General features: G+C 39.6%; 2 pseudogenes; both read right to left on the bottom strand.

Moving 5' to 3' along the window:
* Window positions 1–5,248: 5,248 nt before the first annotated feature.
* LOC139015830 (protein SET-like) lies at window positions 5,249–8,912 on the bottom strand (annotated as a pseudogene).
* Window positions 8,913–9,155: 243 nt separating this feature from the next.
* On the bottom strand, window positions 9,156–11,121 carry LOC139015831 (protein SPT2 homolog pseudogene; annotated as a pseudogene).
* Between the last annotated feature and the right edge of the window lie 4,002 nt (window positions 11,122–15,123).

Here is a 15,123-nt window from a genome sequence, read left to right on the forward strand (position 1 = left end):
TACACATTCATACTATTTCACTGGTTTATTATAATGAACTTAAAGTTATTTTACCCTAATTATTCTAAAAATTCCAAATCATTGAGCCGGAATTATGTATGTAAAACACTATCCTACCCATTGCAGCACCATTTGAAGGCAAAATCCTAAATGTTTTAACATGATCTTACAGATATGCAGGCTGTATTGACATTTATGCTATGTTTTTCAATCACTTTTCTAATCATTTCTCTCGTCTATCCTTGTGAATTCTGTTGGAAATAATTCTTTACATTTTTCTTGGTTTTAAAAACAGGAATATTTGAAATTTTTAAAACACATACTTCCCAAAACTCTAACTTATTCATGTGGAATTACGAATGTAAACACTCTGCAACCCATTTCAAAGCTGTTGGAACGCTAATTCTCATTGATTTAATACTGCCCTGCACATATGAAGATTCTATTTACATGTATTACAAGTGGTTCATACACATTAATTACTAATTCACTGGTCTATCATTGTGAATTCTAATCAATTTAAAGACCTTCGGGCAGTTCTCTGCGCTTATAATCATAAATTTTAAAAGATTAAACCACGTTTTTTAAAAAAATGCCCATTACTTGTGAGGGAATTATGAATGTTAACATTATTCTACTCATTTCACAGCTGTTTTAACGTGAATTCTCAGGTATTGTACACTGCCCTTCAGTATTGAGGCTCTATTTGTATGTATTCCAAGTGGTTCATACACATTCATACTATTTCAGTGGTCTGTTATAGTGAATTTCAAGTTATTTTCACCACATTCTTCCAAATATGCCAACTCATTGAGCCAGAATTATGTATATAGAACACTATCCTACCCATTGCACCACTGTTTGAAGGCAAAATCCTAATGTTTTAACACGACCTTACAGATATTAAGGGTCTATTTACGTTCATGCTAGGTTTTTCAATCACTTTTCTAATCATTTCTCTAATTTATCCTTGTGAATTCTGTTGGAAACACTTCTTTACAGTTTTCTTAGTTTTAAAAACAGGAATATTTGAAATTTATAAAACACATTCTTCGCAAATGCTAACTCCTTCAGTTGGAATTAGGAATGTAAACACTCTCCAACCCATTTTAAAGCTGTGGGAATGCTAATTCTCATTGATTTAATATTGCCCTGCATATATGAATGCTCTATTTACATGTATTCCAAATGGTTCAGACACATTCCTTACTATTTCACTCGTGTACCATAGTGTATTTGAAGTTATTTTCCCCACATTCTTCCAAAACTCTCAACTCATTGATCCGGAATTAGGAACATAAAATACTATCCCAGCCATTGCACAACCATTTGAAGGCAAAATCCTAATGTTTTAACAGTACTTTACAGATATCAAGGCTCTATTTTCATTTATGCTAGGTTTTTAAATCACTTTTCTTATTATTTCCCTCATCTATCTTTGTGAATTCTGTTGGAAACACTTCTTTAATATATTATTGGTTTTAAACACAGGAAATTTTTAATTTTTAGAACACATTCTTCCCAAAACGCTAACTCATTCAGGTGGAATTATGAATTTAAACACTTACCAACCCATTTCAAAGCTGTTGGAACGCTAATTCTCATTGATTTAATATTGCCCTGAACCTATGAAGGCTCTATTTACATGTATTCCAAGTGTTTCATACACATTTCCTTACTATTTCACTGGTCTATCATTGTGAATTCTAATTGTTTTAACGACTTTTGGAGAGTTTTCTGAGCTCTATAATTATAAATTCTAAAAGATTATACCACCTTTTTTCAAAAATGCCAGTTAATTGAGTGGGAATTTTGAATGTTAACACTATTCTACTCATTTCACAGCTGTTTGTATGTGAATTCTCAGTGATCTTACACTCCTTACAGATATTATGGCTCTATTTATATGTATCTCAAGTGGTTCATGTACATTCCTTACTATTTCACTGGTCTATCATAGTGAATTTCAACTTAGTTAACCACATTCTTTTCATGCTAAAGGGAGCAATTCAACAAGAGTCTATAACTCTGGTAAACATATATGTATCTAATACAGGAGCACCCAAATACTTAAAACAAGTTTTGGAATATATCAAAGGAGAGTTTGATAGGAATGCAGTCATAGTAGGGGACTTTAATACCCCACTAACACTACTGGATACATACTCTAAACAAAAAATCAGCAAAGAAACAGCAATCCTAAATGACTCATTAGATCAGATGGACTTAATTGACATCTTTAGAACATTTCATCCCAAAACTACAAAATATACATTCTTCTCAAGAGCCCAACAGGAAATTTTCAAAGATAGACCACATATTTGGACACAGGCAAAGTCTCTTCAAATTCAAGAAAATAGAAATCATAACAAGCATCTTCTCAGATCACAGTGGCATATAACTAGAAATCAACTACAATAAAAACAATGAAAAAAATCAAACACTTGGAGGTTAAATAGCTTGCTATTAAACAATGATTGGGTTACCAAAAAGATCAAAGAAGAAAAAAAAGCATCCTGAAACAAATGACAATGAAAACACAACAATCCAAAATCTATGGTACACAATCAAAGCAGTCCTGTGAGGGAAGTTCATAGCTCTACAGGCCTACCTCAAAAAAATGATAATAAATGATCTAACCTTGCAACTTAAAGAATTAGAAAGAGAGCAACAGGAAAAACCCACAGTAACCAGAGGGAAGGAGATAATAAAGATCAGAGCAGAAATAAATGACACAAACACCAAAACAAACAAACAAACAAACAAAGTACAAAAGATTCATGAAACCAAGAGCTGGTTCTTTGAAAGGATACTTAAGATTGATAAACCTCTAGCCAGGCTCACCAAGAAATAAAAAGAGAGGACACAAATAAACAAAAATCAGAAATGAAAGAGGTGAAGTAACAACTGACCGCACAGATATACAAAAGATTGTGAAAAAATACTATGAACAATTCTACTCCAACAAACTGGACAACGTCGATGAAATGGACACATTCCTAGAAAAATACAAGCTTCCAAAACTCAATAAGGAAGAACAAGAAAACCTGAATAGGCCTATAACTACTGATGATATTGAAACAGTAATCAAAAAGCTTCCAGCAAACAAAAGCCCTGGACCAGATGGCTTCACAGGAAAGTTTTACCGAACATTCAAAGAAGAACTAAAACCAATCCTCCTCAGACTATTCCAAAAAATTCAAGAGGAAGGCATACGTCCAAGCTCTTTCTATGAAGCCAGCATTACCCTAATCCCAAACCCAAATAAAGACACCACAAAGAAAGAGAATTACAGGCCAATATCCCTAATGAATATAGATGCTAAAATCCTCAACAAAATTCTAGCAAACTGGATCTAGCATTACATTAGAAAGATCATACACCATGACCAAGTGGGATTTATTCCAGGGATGCAAGGATGGTACAATATCCACAAATCAGTAAACGTGATACATCAATTTGTTTATAAATTGAGAGACAAAAAATCACATAATCATATCAATTGATGCAAAAAAGGCATTTGACAAAGTCCAACACCCTTTTCTGATAAAAATGCTCAGGAAAGTGGGAGTAGAAGGATCATACCTCAACATAATAAAAGCCTTATATGACAAACCTACAGACAACATCACACTCAATGGGCAAAAACTAAAACCATTTTCTCTAAGAACAGGAACAAGACAGGGATGCCCACTTTCACCACTCCTGTTCGACATAGTACTGGAAGTGCTAGCCACAGCGATCAGACAAGAAGAAGTAAATAGCATTCAAATTGGAAAACCAGAGGTAAAATTGTCATTATTTGCAGATGGCATGATACTGTACATAGAAAACCTAAAGACTCCATCAAAAAATTATTAGACTTAATAAATGAATTCAGCAATGTAGTAGGATACAAAATTAATGCCAGGAAATCTATGGCATTTTTGTACACATTTAGTTTTATTGTAACAAAGCAACCTGTAAACTTTTTAAAAATATATTTTATTGATTTTTTACAGAGAGAAAGGGAGGATAGCGAGTTAGACATGTGGATGAGAAAGAAACATCAATCAGCTGCCTCCTGCACACCTCCTACTGGGATGTGCCCACAACCAAGGTACATGCCCTTGATGGGAATTGAACCTGGAAGCTTTCAGTCCACAGACCAATGCTCTTTCCACTGAGCCAAACCAGTTAGGGCCAACTTTTAATGTTTAAAATTGAGCATTATCTTTCCTTTCCAGTGAAACAAAAAGAAAATTTAAAAATAAACAGGAACAGCCCTGACTGGTTTGGCTCAGTGGATAGAGCGTCGGCCTGCAGACTAAAGGGTCCTGGGTTCGATTCTGGCCAAAGGCACGTACCTTGGTTGCGGCTACGTCCCCAGTGGGGGGTGTGCAGGAGGCAGCTGATTCGATGTTTCTCTCTCATTGATGTTTCTGACTCTCTATCCCTCTCCCTTCTTCTCTGTGGAAAGTCAATAAAATATATTAAAAATAAATAAATAAACAGGAACAAAATTACAATAGAGAAATGTCAATTCCGAATAAGATCCTACAGGTTCTGCTTATTCTCCCATCGAGTGGCAGGGTTCAAGTAATCATTAGAAGAGAATTCTATTTTAAAAGTGTCATCTTAGACTGCAATGATGCCTGTTTGACATCACAATTAAACATGCCAAAGTAGAAGCCATGTTTTCAAAATGCCCACTTAACCCACCCAAACATCTCAAATCCCCCTTTGCTGAACTCCCTGCCCCCTTTTAAAGTTTTTTCTCTTTTTTTAAACAAGAGAAAGTAGACAGATACATGTTGGTAAATGCTAACTGTCCATATTTACAGAGACACAGTGTAATCTCTGAGTCCAATATACAGAGAAGGGAGGGAAAAAAGCTAGAATTCTATGCAATACTACACAGGGGCCTAGCAACCTCCAGCTCCCAGCAGAGCTAAGGGAGCGAAGGTTTTCCTTTTTTCCCACAGAGCACGGTGGTGTTGATTCCATTAAGTTTTTCTTGAGACAGGAAGGGATAAAAATGAATTTGGAACAGAAAGGGGCAAAGATTCTTTTCCCACTGTATTCTGCTCAAGGTACACCCTCCCCCCAAAGAAGGTGAGAACCATGGTGTAAAGATGGTCTAAAGGAGAGAAAAGAGACCTCAAAAACAGGGCGACTGAGCACAGGGGGCAGGAGAAGGAAAAGAATAAATAGACTGCGACTTGCTCCCAGGGACTGGAAAAAATTTAAAAAGGTTGGGACCCATCAGTGTTCATTAGTCATCTTCTCCTTCATCTTCCTCTCCTTCTTCCCCCTCATCATCAGCATTATCTTCTTCCCCTTCCCCTTCTTCATCATCTATGTCAGGAACCAAGTAGTACTGTAATGGATTTGGCCAAATGTCATCTTTGATGACTTCTCCTAACTCATCTGCACCTGCATCAGAATGGTCAGTAACCAGGTAAAGAAGCTTTCTGGTTCCTCATGCTGTCTCTTCCTGCTGGCTTTATTCTGTGTTTGACTTGAATGTTTCATCAAATCCTTTCCAGATTTCCATTTGATTTCAGTGAACTTTGAAGGTGGATCACCACTCTCACTCAGATGAAACTCTTTGGAGCAAACTTTATTTTCAAAGTAAGGATTATCATCAAAATAAAAATCTATTCTGTAACCTGATTTAATATCTTCAAATTCTGTCACTTCAACTCTTGTCAAATAATTCAGTGCCTCTTCATCCTCTTCCCCAAGCAGTGCAGACACTTGTGGATGGTTGACAAATGTTGTTATCCCAAAATGTGGGATTTTGACAATCAATTCTGACCTTTTCTGAAAAAATGGTTGGCAGAGTTGTTATATTTCTGTTCTACTTTCAAAATCTCCTCACTGGCTTATTCATTAAGTCTGTCTATTTCATTTTATACTTCATCAATATGTTCAATCGCGTCTTGCTGTTCGTTTTCTCTCTGGCACATCCTAAGGGTCGGCTTCTTCTCTGGCTTGGGGGCTGGAGGCAGTTTTGATTTCTTCATTTGAGATGGGAGTGAGGGACTGATGTTTGGGGGCTATGCTGTGAGGAAAGTCCGAGGATCTGAATGCTGGGAAGTCACCGGGCTCGAAGGCATGCTGAGCACTATTCTATGGCATTTCTATACACCAATAGTGAACTTACAGAAAGAGAGATTAAAAAAACAATCCCATTTACTATTGCACACAAAAAAATTAAGATACTTAGGAATAAACTTAACTAAGGAGGTAAAAGAACTCTACTCATAAAACTACAGAATGTTGAAAAAAGAGATAGAGAGATAAAGAAAGACATAAACAGATGGGAGAACATACCATGTTCATGGATTGGTAGAATCAACATTAAAATGTCCATACTACCCAAAGCAATCTATAGATTGAATGCACTCCCCATTAAAATACCAACAGTATATTTCAAAGACCTAGAACAAACACTCCAAAAATTTATCTGGAATTAAAAAAGATCCCAAATAGCTGTGGCAATCCTGAGAAAGAAGAACAAAGTAGAAGAGATCTCAATACCAGATATCAAGCTGTATTACAAAGCCACTGTTCTCAAAACTGCCTGGTATTGGCACAAGAACAGACATATCAACTAATGGAATAGAATAGAGAACCCAGAAATTGACCCAAACCACTATGCTTAATTAATATTTGACAAAGGGGGCAAGAGCAAACAATGAAGTCAAGAAAGTCTCTTCAATAAATGTGTTGGGAAAATTAGACAGATACATGAAAAAAAATGAAACTAGACCACCAACTTACACCATACACAAAAATAAACTGAAAATGGATAAAGGACTTAAATGGGAGACTGGAAACTATAAAAATCTTAGAAGAATCCATAGGTAGCAAAATTTCAGACATGTGCCGAAGCAATATTTTCACCGATACAATTCCTAGGGCAATGGAAACTAAAGAGAAAATAGACAAATGGGACTACATCAAAATAAAAAGATCTGCACAGCAAAAGAAACCATCAACAAAACAACAAGAAAGCCCACTGCATGGAAGAACATATTCGCCGATGTTACATCCGATAAGGGACTAATCTCCAACATTTATAGGGAACTCATACAACTTAACAAAAGGAAGATAAACAACCCAATCAAAAAATGGGCACAGGACCTAAATAGATACTTTTTGAAAGAGAACATAGGAAGGCCAAGAGACATATGAAACATGCTCAAAGTCACTGTTATCTGAGAGATGCAAATCAAAACAACAATGTGGTACCATCTCACACCTGTCAGAATGGCCATCATCAACAAATCAACAAATGACAAGTGCTGGAGAGGATGCGGAGAAAAAGGAACCCTCGTGCATTGCTGGTGGGAATGCAGACTGGTGCAGCCACTGTAAAGAACAGTATGGAGTTTTCTCAAAAAACTAAATATGGAACTCCCATTTGACCCAGTAATCCCACTTCTAGGAATATATCCCAAGAAACTAGAAACACTAATCAGAAAGGATGTATGCAACCCTATGTTCATAGTAGCACAATTTACAATAGCTAAGAATTGGAAACAGCCTAAATGCCCATCAGCAGATGAGTGGATTAAAAAACTGTGGCACATCTACACAATGGTACATCTACACTGCTGTAAAAAGTAACTCCTACCATTCGCAACAGCATGGATGGTCCTGAAGAGCATTATGCTAAGCGAAATAAGTCAGTTAGAGAAAGATAAATATCACATGATCTAACTCATTTGTGGAATATAATGAACAACATAAACTGATGAATAAAAATAGATCCAGAGACTTAAAAGCATTGAACAGACCATCCAACCTCAGAGGGAAGGCAGGGGAGGGTGTGACGGTGGGGTAAGAGATCAACCAAAGAACTTGTATGTATGCATATAAGCATAACCAATGAACACAGACAGTAGGGAGTGAGGGCATGTGCTTGGTGGTGGGAGCAGCCGGGGAGAGTTCAATGGGGGAAAAAGAAGACATATGTAATACTTTAAACAATAAAGAATTTTTAAAAATTAGAGAAACTCCTGGTAAAGTTCTCTTCCTACACCAGTTTTTTTCCAACTAAATCTTTTAGAAAGGAATTGGAAACAACTGTAGGGTCTTTCTCATTTTTATTTCTTAACGATGAGCTCAAAATCAGTATGTCCAATGCAAAATTTTGGTACTCTTCATTCCCACCTTTTAAACTTTATATATTTATTTCCTCTTGATACACATGAATTTAGTTTTTGGGTTTTGTCATTAATTGCTAAGGAATTTTAAGATAAAAATGCGAAGTCATTAACATCACGAGATACAAGGGCACTTTGGATTTCAAAATATCTTTATAGTGGGGGAGTAAGAGAAGCCTCACGTGTCACTTGCTTATTTTTTAAACTATTACTCTTTCAACTCTAATCTTTGAATAATATATTTTTTCTACAATATAAAATGACTTTTTAAATAAAATCAGCACCGTAACATTATCTATTTTACAATAAATCTGAAAGAAAAATTTGGAAAAGAATATTCTTACACCAAATGGAATAACTTGTTTTTTAACTTAAAATTTTTTTGGTTAATTGCCTAAACACCTAAATCAGTGAATAAGAATTCTCAGCATCCAATCCATGAATATAGAATACAATATAATTTATTCTACTTTTTACTTCAAAGCCACAGAGATGATATCCATATAATTATAAAGCCTACTCTACATTTTCAAGTTCTCAATCCAAACATATGGATTAGAACAGGTGACTTTATTCCTGGCAACATTCATAGTAGGGCCAGATTCCTCATAAAAAGACAAAATAAGTTTGATTGGGAGCGGCCATTGTCGTACTCACCCATCAACAGAATTATGGAAGTCAAGAGGCAATCTTTTTTTCCTTTTTAAAATAGCAAAGGAACAAAAGAAGATTGGCTGACTGTTGAGTGGGCCCCATGTTAGAGTGCATAGCTCATCAGGATCAGGGCCAGCACCTGTGAGCAGTTATGTCATCTGCACTACAGCTTTTACCCCGGAAGGTATTTGAAAATACTTTACGCTCAAAATATATGTATCCATTCCTTGTCCGTGAGGTCCCAAGTATAAATCTAAAGTGATAATGGGCTTCTTCAGTCCGAAGGCAGGACTTCTTTGCAGTAGAGTGTCTCCAGAGTTTCACAAAAATAAATAAAAGCAGCAGCTAATGTCTTTTCAGCTTCTTGACCTTTCTGCATTTCGTTGCTTCTTCCTCCTGTCTCATTCCCTCAAAGTCCTCTTGCATACCGGGTCTTAAACTCTTTGCTTCTTCCTTCTACAGTTCTCTCCAACTACTCTCTATGTAACATAAGGCATAATCACTTTCATCTTTGTATTTTTTTCGGTCATAGCCAAAGAATGTGCTTGGATATTTTTTCCTGAGATTCTCCTTCATCTTCGATAAAATCTTCCATTTCGGAATCATAGTCCTCATGTTCCTCCTCTTCACATTCTCAGGGTTTTTTGTAACCTCTAGGGAAGGGAAACTTTTCAGGACCTTGGGCAGATCTGCAGCCAACTAAGGAAGGCTGGGCTGGTAATGATATTCTTAGAAGATACTGTTTCTGAGACAAAAGTGCATTTGGGCTTATGGGGAGGATCTGAGCTACTAACTCTTCACCCAAGTCCCAAGCTGCTCACTGGTCTTCTAGGGCCTGAACTGCTGATAGGCCATCCAGCTGGAACTGAGCCACTTACTGATCCCCCAGGGCCACTGACTGACCTCTGGGGGAGGGGGGCGGCATTGAGCCACTCACTGGTCATTGGTCATGTGGACTGTGCACAGGCCACCCAGGGCCACCAGAACTGACCTCTGACTTCCCAGAACCACCTGAGCCACTGATGGGTCGTCCAGAGCCCCCTGTACTATTGACTGTCCTTCCAGGAGGATTTGAGTCACTGGCTGGCCTCTTGGTCCCACTGATTGATCGCTCAGGTCCTGAGCTGGGGCTGCCATTCTGGCACCTGGGCATGGAGCCAGAACTAACTGTAGGCCAAACACTCTCTGTGCTGGGCTGCCCAGGATCTGGGCTGGAGCTGCCTGGCTGCCTGACACCTGGACTCTTAGCCTTATGTGGGGTGACCATGGGTCCAGGTATGGAATGGCAAGGATGGGGAGGAGATTTTTGGCTTTGTGCTCAGTAACAGATTTCTGAGTCCTTTTAGCAGAAGCCTTTGGAACACTTGGTGAATAGGTGCTCGAGTGGGTCTTTCCAGGCCCATTGAAAACAGGCCTGTCATGGTCCTCCCGAAACGAGGGTTAGGAGCAGTTGCTAGATCCTACTTTGGGCCTCTCTCCTGGCATAGATTTGGATGAAAACAAACCTAAATGTTTCTTATTAGCTGCGCTGGGTCTAGATTTCTTCTCAGCGTGAGGAAGGGCAGTGCCCTTGGGAGAAGGATGCTTGTCCCCAGAAACTCTGCTAGGTTTCATGCCCATACTTTCTGTCTGAGAGGGCACCTTTTTGGTCAGAGGCAGTCCTGCATCTGCCTCAGGTTCCTTTTTCATATGTCTTCCTTCCCTCCCTAAGTTCTTGTGTAGTCATAGGCCACTTTTCTGGTTTTTTTCACTACCTTGATTTCCACTGGTTCGTACTGCTTTTTCTCAGCCAGCCTGAGTAGGTCAGTGAAGTCATGATGGTGGGGCACTTTTAAGGGGGACCTTTGGTTTATTTTCAACTTTGGGAGGAGGTTCTTGCTCTTCTTCATACTCCTGCTCTGATGCTGCCTGATTGTGTTCTAAGAATTCTTCCTCTTCTTCCATCTCATACTCTTGGTCTGTTCCCTGACTAGTGTGGCTTTCCATTGCCTGTCTTTTCTTTGACTTTTCCTCAACAGGAATCCCATTTAACCATGGAAATTGTCCTTTGTCCTCTTGGCCATAGCTCTTGCTTTCTTGTCATGTTTTAGCTAAATTCGCTTTTTGAGTAGTTCTTCTTTTCTCCTTTTCCTGTATGGCTTTTCTTCTGAGCTCCTCCTCTTTTCTTTTGAGAAAAGCTTGCACACTGCTGATTGGACACCCTTAACTTTTGGGTCTTTTTGGCAGGACCCACTGCCAAACTATACCTTTTCAGTGTGCTGTTGGTTCCTTGTCCTTTAGAAGCTATCATGAGAATTTCCCTGAAATCCATGTTGACCGAACTGGATAGAATGGGCCGCCTCTCAGAGAGGGATGAGAACACATCTTACCTGGCGGCCAGCTGCAGCCAAATGAACTGGCTGGCCGCCTCTTTCCTACCTCTACTCAGCACCACCACTTTCGGCGCTGTCCAAGGTGGTCTGCCCACCCCCTTCCTCAAACGGCTTATATCCTTACAGGTCCAACGCTGCGCTCCCACCTTTGAAACTTTAAATAAAAGTTTTACATCCACAGATAAATTAGTAGATTGTTCCACATTCATTGACATAATCATTCAGTTGAGAATAAGTTACTTTAGTTTAATTGTTAAATCTTAGTTCAGCCTGGTTGGTGTGGCTCAGTGGATTTAGTATTCTCTCAAGCACCAAGAGGTCGCTGGTTCGATTCCTGGTCAGGGCACATGCCAGGGTTGTGGGCTCAATTCCCAGAAGGGGGCATGCAGGAGACTGCCAATTGAAGTGATAGCTCTACCTCATCGATGTTTTAGTCTCTCTCTCCCTTTCCCTTCCTCTCTCTCTGAAAATCAATATTACCATATATTTTTTAAAATCTTAGTTCAGAAAATGGTGATGGACACGTACTTCCAAAATGTCTGAATACTTGCTTATATGGTGAAGAAACAAAAGTTCATATCGATTTTTTTACCAACAATCAATAATCTTATTTATTTAATATCTTTTTTATTTATTTCAGAAAGGAAGGGAGAGATAACATGCATATAAATACAAATCCTTTAAAACAGTACATAAAATATATAATCAAAGAAAATGTACAATGGCAACAAAACACATAAGATGCCTAGGAATGGCCCACAATCTGTATAAATAAAACTTTAAAATGCTACCCAATAACAGAGCTTGAACAACTGGACAGTAACATCATATTCTTGGGAAGAACAATCATAATGATGTCAATCTCCCAATGTTGATTATAAATTTATTATGATTTGATTAAAATATCAGCAAGATTTTAAAGACCAAAACAAGCTCATTTAAGTTCACATGTTAAAATGAAAAATGTAAAAGAAAATTCTGGCGTAGCCAGCATGGCTCTGTGGTTGACCCATGTATCAGGAGGTTACAGTTCGATTCCTGGTCAGGGCACATGCCCTGGTTGCAGGCTTGATCTCCCCAGTGGGGAGCGTACAGGAGACAGCTCTCTCATCATTGATGCTTCTGTCTCCCTCTCCCTTCCTCTCTGAAATTAATAAACATATTTTTAAATAGAATTCTGAGAAAAACAAATAAATGAATAAAAGCTACCCCAACCAGATAGAACAATGTATTGTGTTATAAACTACAGTAATTTAAAAATTTGGGCAATGTCCTGTAAATAGATAAACTGATGGAACAGAAAACAAAGTCCAGTAATAGACTCAAATACATATGGAAATTTGGTAAAATAAAAATATCTCCTTAGATCAGTGGGGAAATATGCATTATATAATAAAGAATGTTAGAAAAACTGAATGGAGAAAAATACTGAACCAAAATCAACTCATTTTACTCATAACTAATATAAAAACTGAAAGCTACTGAAAACCCAAGGGTACAAAGATATCAAAAGTGAAAGAATGGAAAAAATATATTAAGCAAACATAAGCCAAATAAAAAGTATATGATAACACAGAACACTTGAAGGAAAAAAGCATTACTATAAAAAAAGAGCACTTCATATCAATAATTTCATTTTACCAGAAATATCCAAATTCACAAGCACTTCATAACATGAAATCAAAGCACATACAAGAGAGCTACAAGGGAAACTAGATACATCTATAATCATAATAAATTTAATACACCTCTCTCCTTCGGAGACAGAGCATACCTCTTTCGGAACCAATAGCCTCACACAAAGAATTCAGTGAAGATGTAAAACACTTCAACAACCTGAGCAGCAAACTGCATTCAACATTCAGATAACCCACTGCACCCAACAACCTTTCCTGCTAAAGGCATGAAGATGTTATTCCCAAGCTGCACATGCATACAAGTCCTTTGGTTGATCTCTCCCTTGCCCCCACCCTCCCTTGTCTTCCCTCTGAGGTTTGACGGTCTGTTTGATGCTTCTCTGTCTCTGGATTTATTTTTGTTCATCAATTTATTTTGTTCATTAGATTCCACAAATGAGTGAGATCATGTGATATTTATCTTTCTCTGACTGGCCTATTTAGCTCAGCATAATACTCTTCAGGTCCCTCTGCTGGGGTCCAGCCCCATGGGGTCCAGGGGTTCCCAAAGGTGTGGACGGAGTCGGCGAAGAATGTTTTACACAGAGACAGCGTTCAGAACTCTCTAGCTTTCCTCAGTCTCCGTGGATCTTCCCTGTGCCTGGCTGAGGCCACAGAGAGAGGATCCCAAGGCAAGCTGAGCCTTTATTTTATAGTGAGCGGTAAACAAGGTAATGGTTTCTATAGTTACACAGTTCTTGTAAGTTTCACTTGTTTACACTCTTGTAAGTTTCACTTGTTTTTGTTCTTGTAAGTTTCACTTGTTTTTGTTCTTGTTGCACTTCCCTCAGCCCATTAGCTTCCCGAGTAAGATCTAGGGAGCTTTATACAAGGTCAAGCCTAATTATGCTAAGAGGACTGTGCTCTCTAAGCTGACAATTGTTTATGACTTTGCCCACAGGTCAGTCCGAGGCTTAACCCTATATCAGCTCCCCACACATTTGTATGCAAATTAACTGAACAGAATAGAAGGTTTAGTAAGTTACCGAAATCCATCCATAAATTTTGTAAGATAAAGATGTCTCCTTAAATCAGTTGTGAAAATGTGCCTTATAAAATAAACTAGAGGCCTGGTGCACAAAAATTTGTGCACCCAGGGGGATCCCTCAGCCTGGCCTGTGCCCTCTTGCAATCTGGGACCCCTCGGGGGATGACCACCTGCTGGCTTAGGTCCGCTCCCGCCTAAGCTGGCAGTAAGACATCCCTCTGGCAGCCTGGGAGCCCTCGGGGGATGTCCACTTGCAAGCGGGGAGCAGGCCTAAGCTGCAGTCGGACATCCTTAGCGCTGCTGAGGAGGTGGGAGAGGCTCCCACCACCACCGCTGTACTGGCAGCTGTCAGCCTGGCTTGTGGCTGAGAAGAGTTCCCCCTGTGGGAGCGCACTGACCACCAGGGGGCAGCTCCTGCATTGAGCATCTGCCCCCTGGTGGTCAGTATGTGTCATAGTGACCAGTCATTCTGCTGTTAGGGTCAATTTGCATATTACCCTTTTATTATATAGGAGTGCCTGGCCAGCCTGGGTGAGGGGCTGATGGCTGTTTGCAGGCTGGCCACAGCCCCTTCAGGGTGGGGGTCCCTGCTGGGGTGCCTGGCCAGCCAGGGTGAGGGGCTGATGGCTGTTTGCAGCCTGGCCAAGCCCCCCAGCAGGGACCCTCACCCCTTGAGGGTCTGGCCAGCCTGGGTGAGGGGCTGATGGCTGTCTGCAGGCTGGCCACAGCCCCTTCAGGTTGGGAGTCCCCCATGGGGTGCCTGGCCAGCCTGGGGAGGGGCTGAGGGCCGTTTACAGGCTGGCCATGGCCCCCAGCCACCCAAGCTTCCAGTGGAGGCTTGCTGGAAGCAGGTATCTGGGATTTATTTAGCTTCTATAATAGAAACTTTGTTGCCTTTTGCAGAGGCCACAGCCAGCGCAGGGCACAAGGGAAGCTTGGCTTCCTCCTTTGCCCAGGCAACCAAGCCTCCTGCTTGCTCCAGCTTCGTGGTTGCTGGCTACCATCTTGGTTAGGTTAATTTGCATATAGTCGCTCTGATTGGCTGGTGGGCGTGGCTTATGGCTTAGCAAAGGTACTGTCAATTAGCATCTTTGTCTTTTATTAGTGTAGATGGTATTGGGACATGGGGCAAACAGTAGGTCACAGATACAGGACGACTAGCAGGATTTTTCCTGATTCGAGAGGCAGGTGGACATTAGTGAACATTTCCTGTGGGACCACTTTTCATGAGCATGTCCTGCAGCTGACCACCAGCATCTGGAGTGCATTGCTTCCCT

The sequence above is a fragment of the Myotis yumanensis genome, unplaced genomic scaffold (assembly GCF_028538775.1).
Source record: "Myotis yumanensis isolate MYYU_CA2020_CCGP unplaced genomic scaffold, mMyoYum1.0.hap1 SCAF_8, whole genome shotgun sequence".
Classification (NCBI taxonomy): Eukaryota; Metazoa; Chordata; class Mammalia; order Chiroptera; family Vespertilionidae; genus Myotis; species Myotis yumanensis.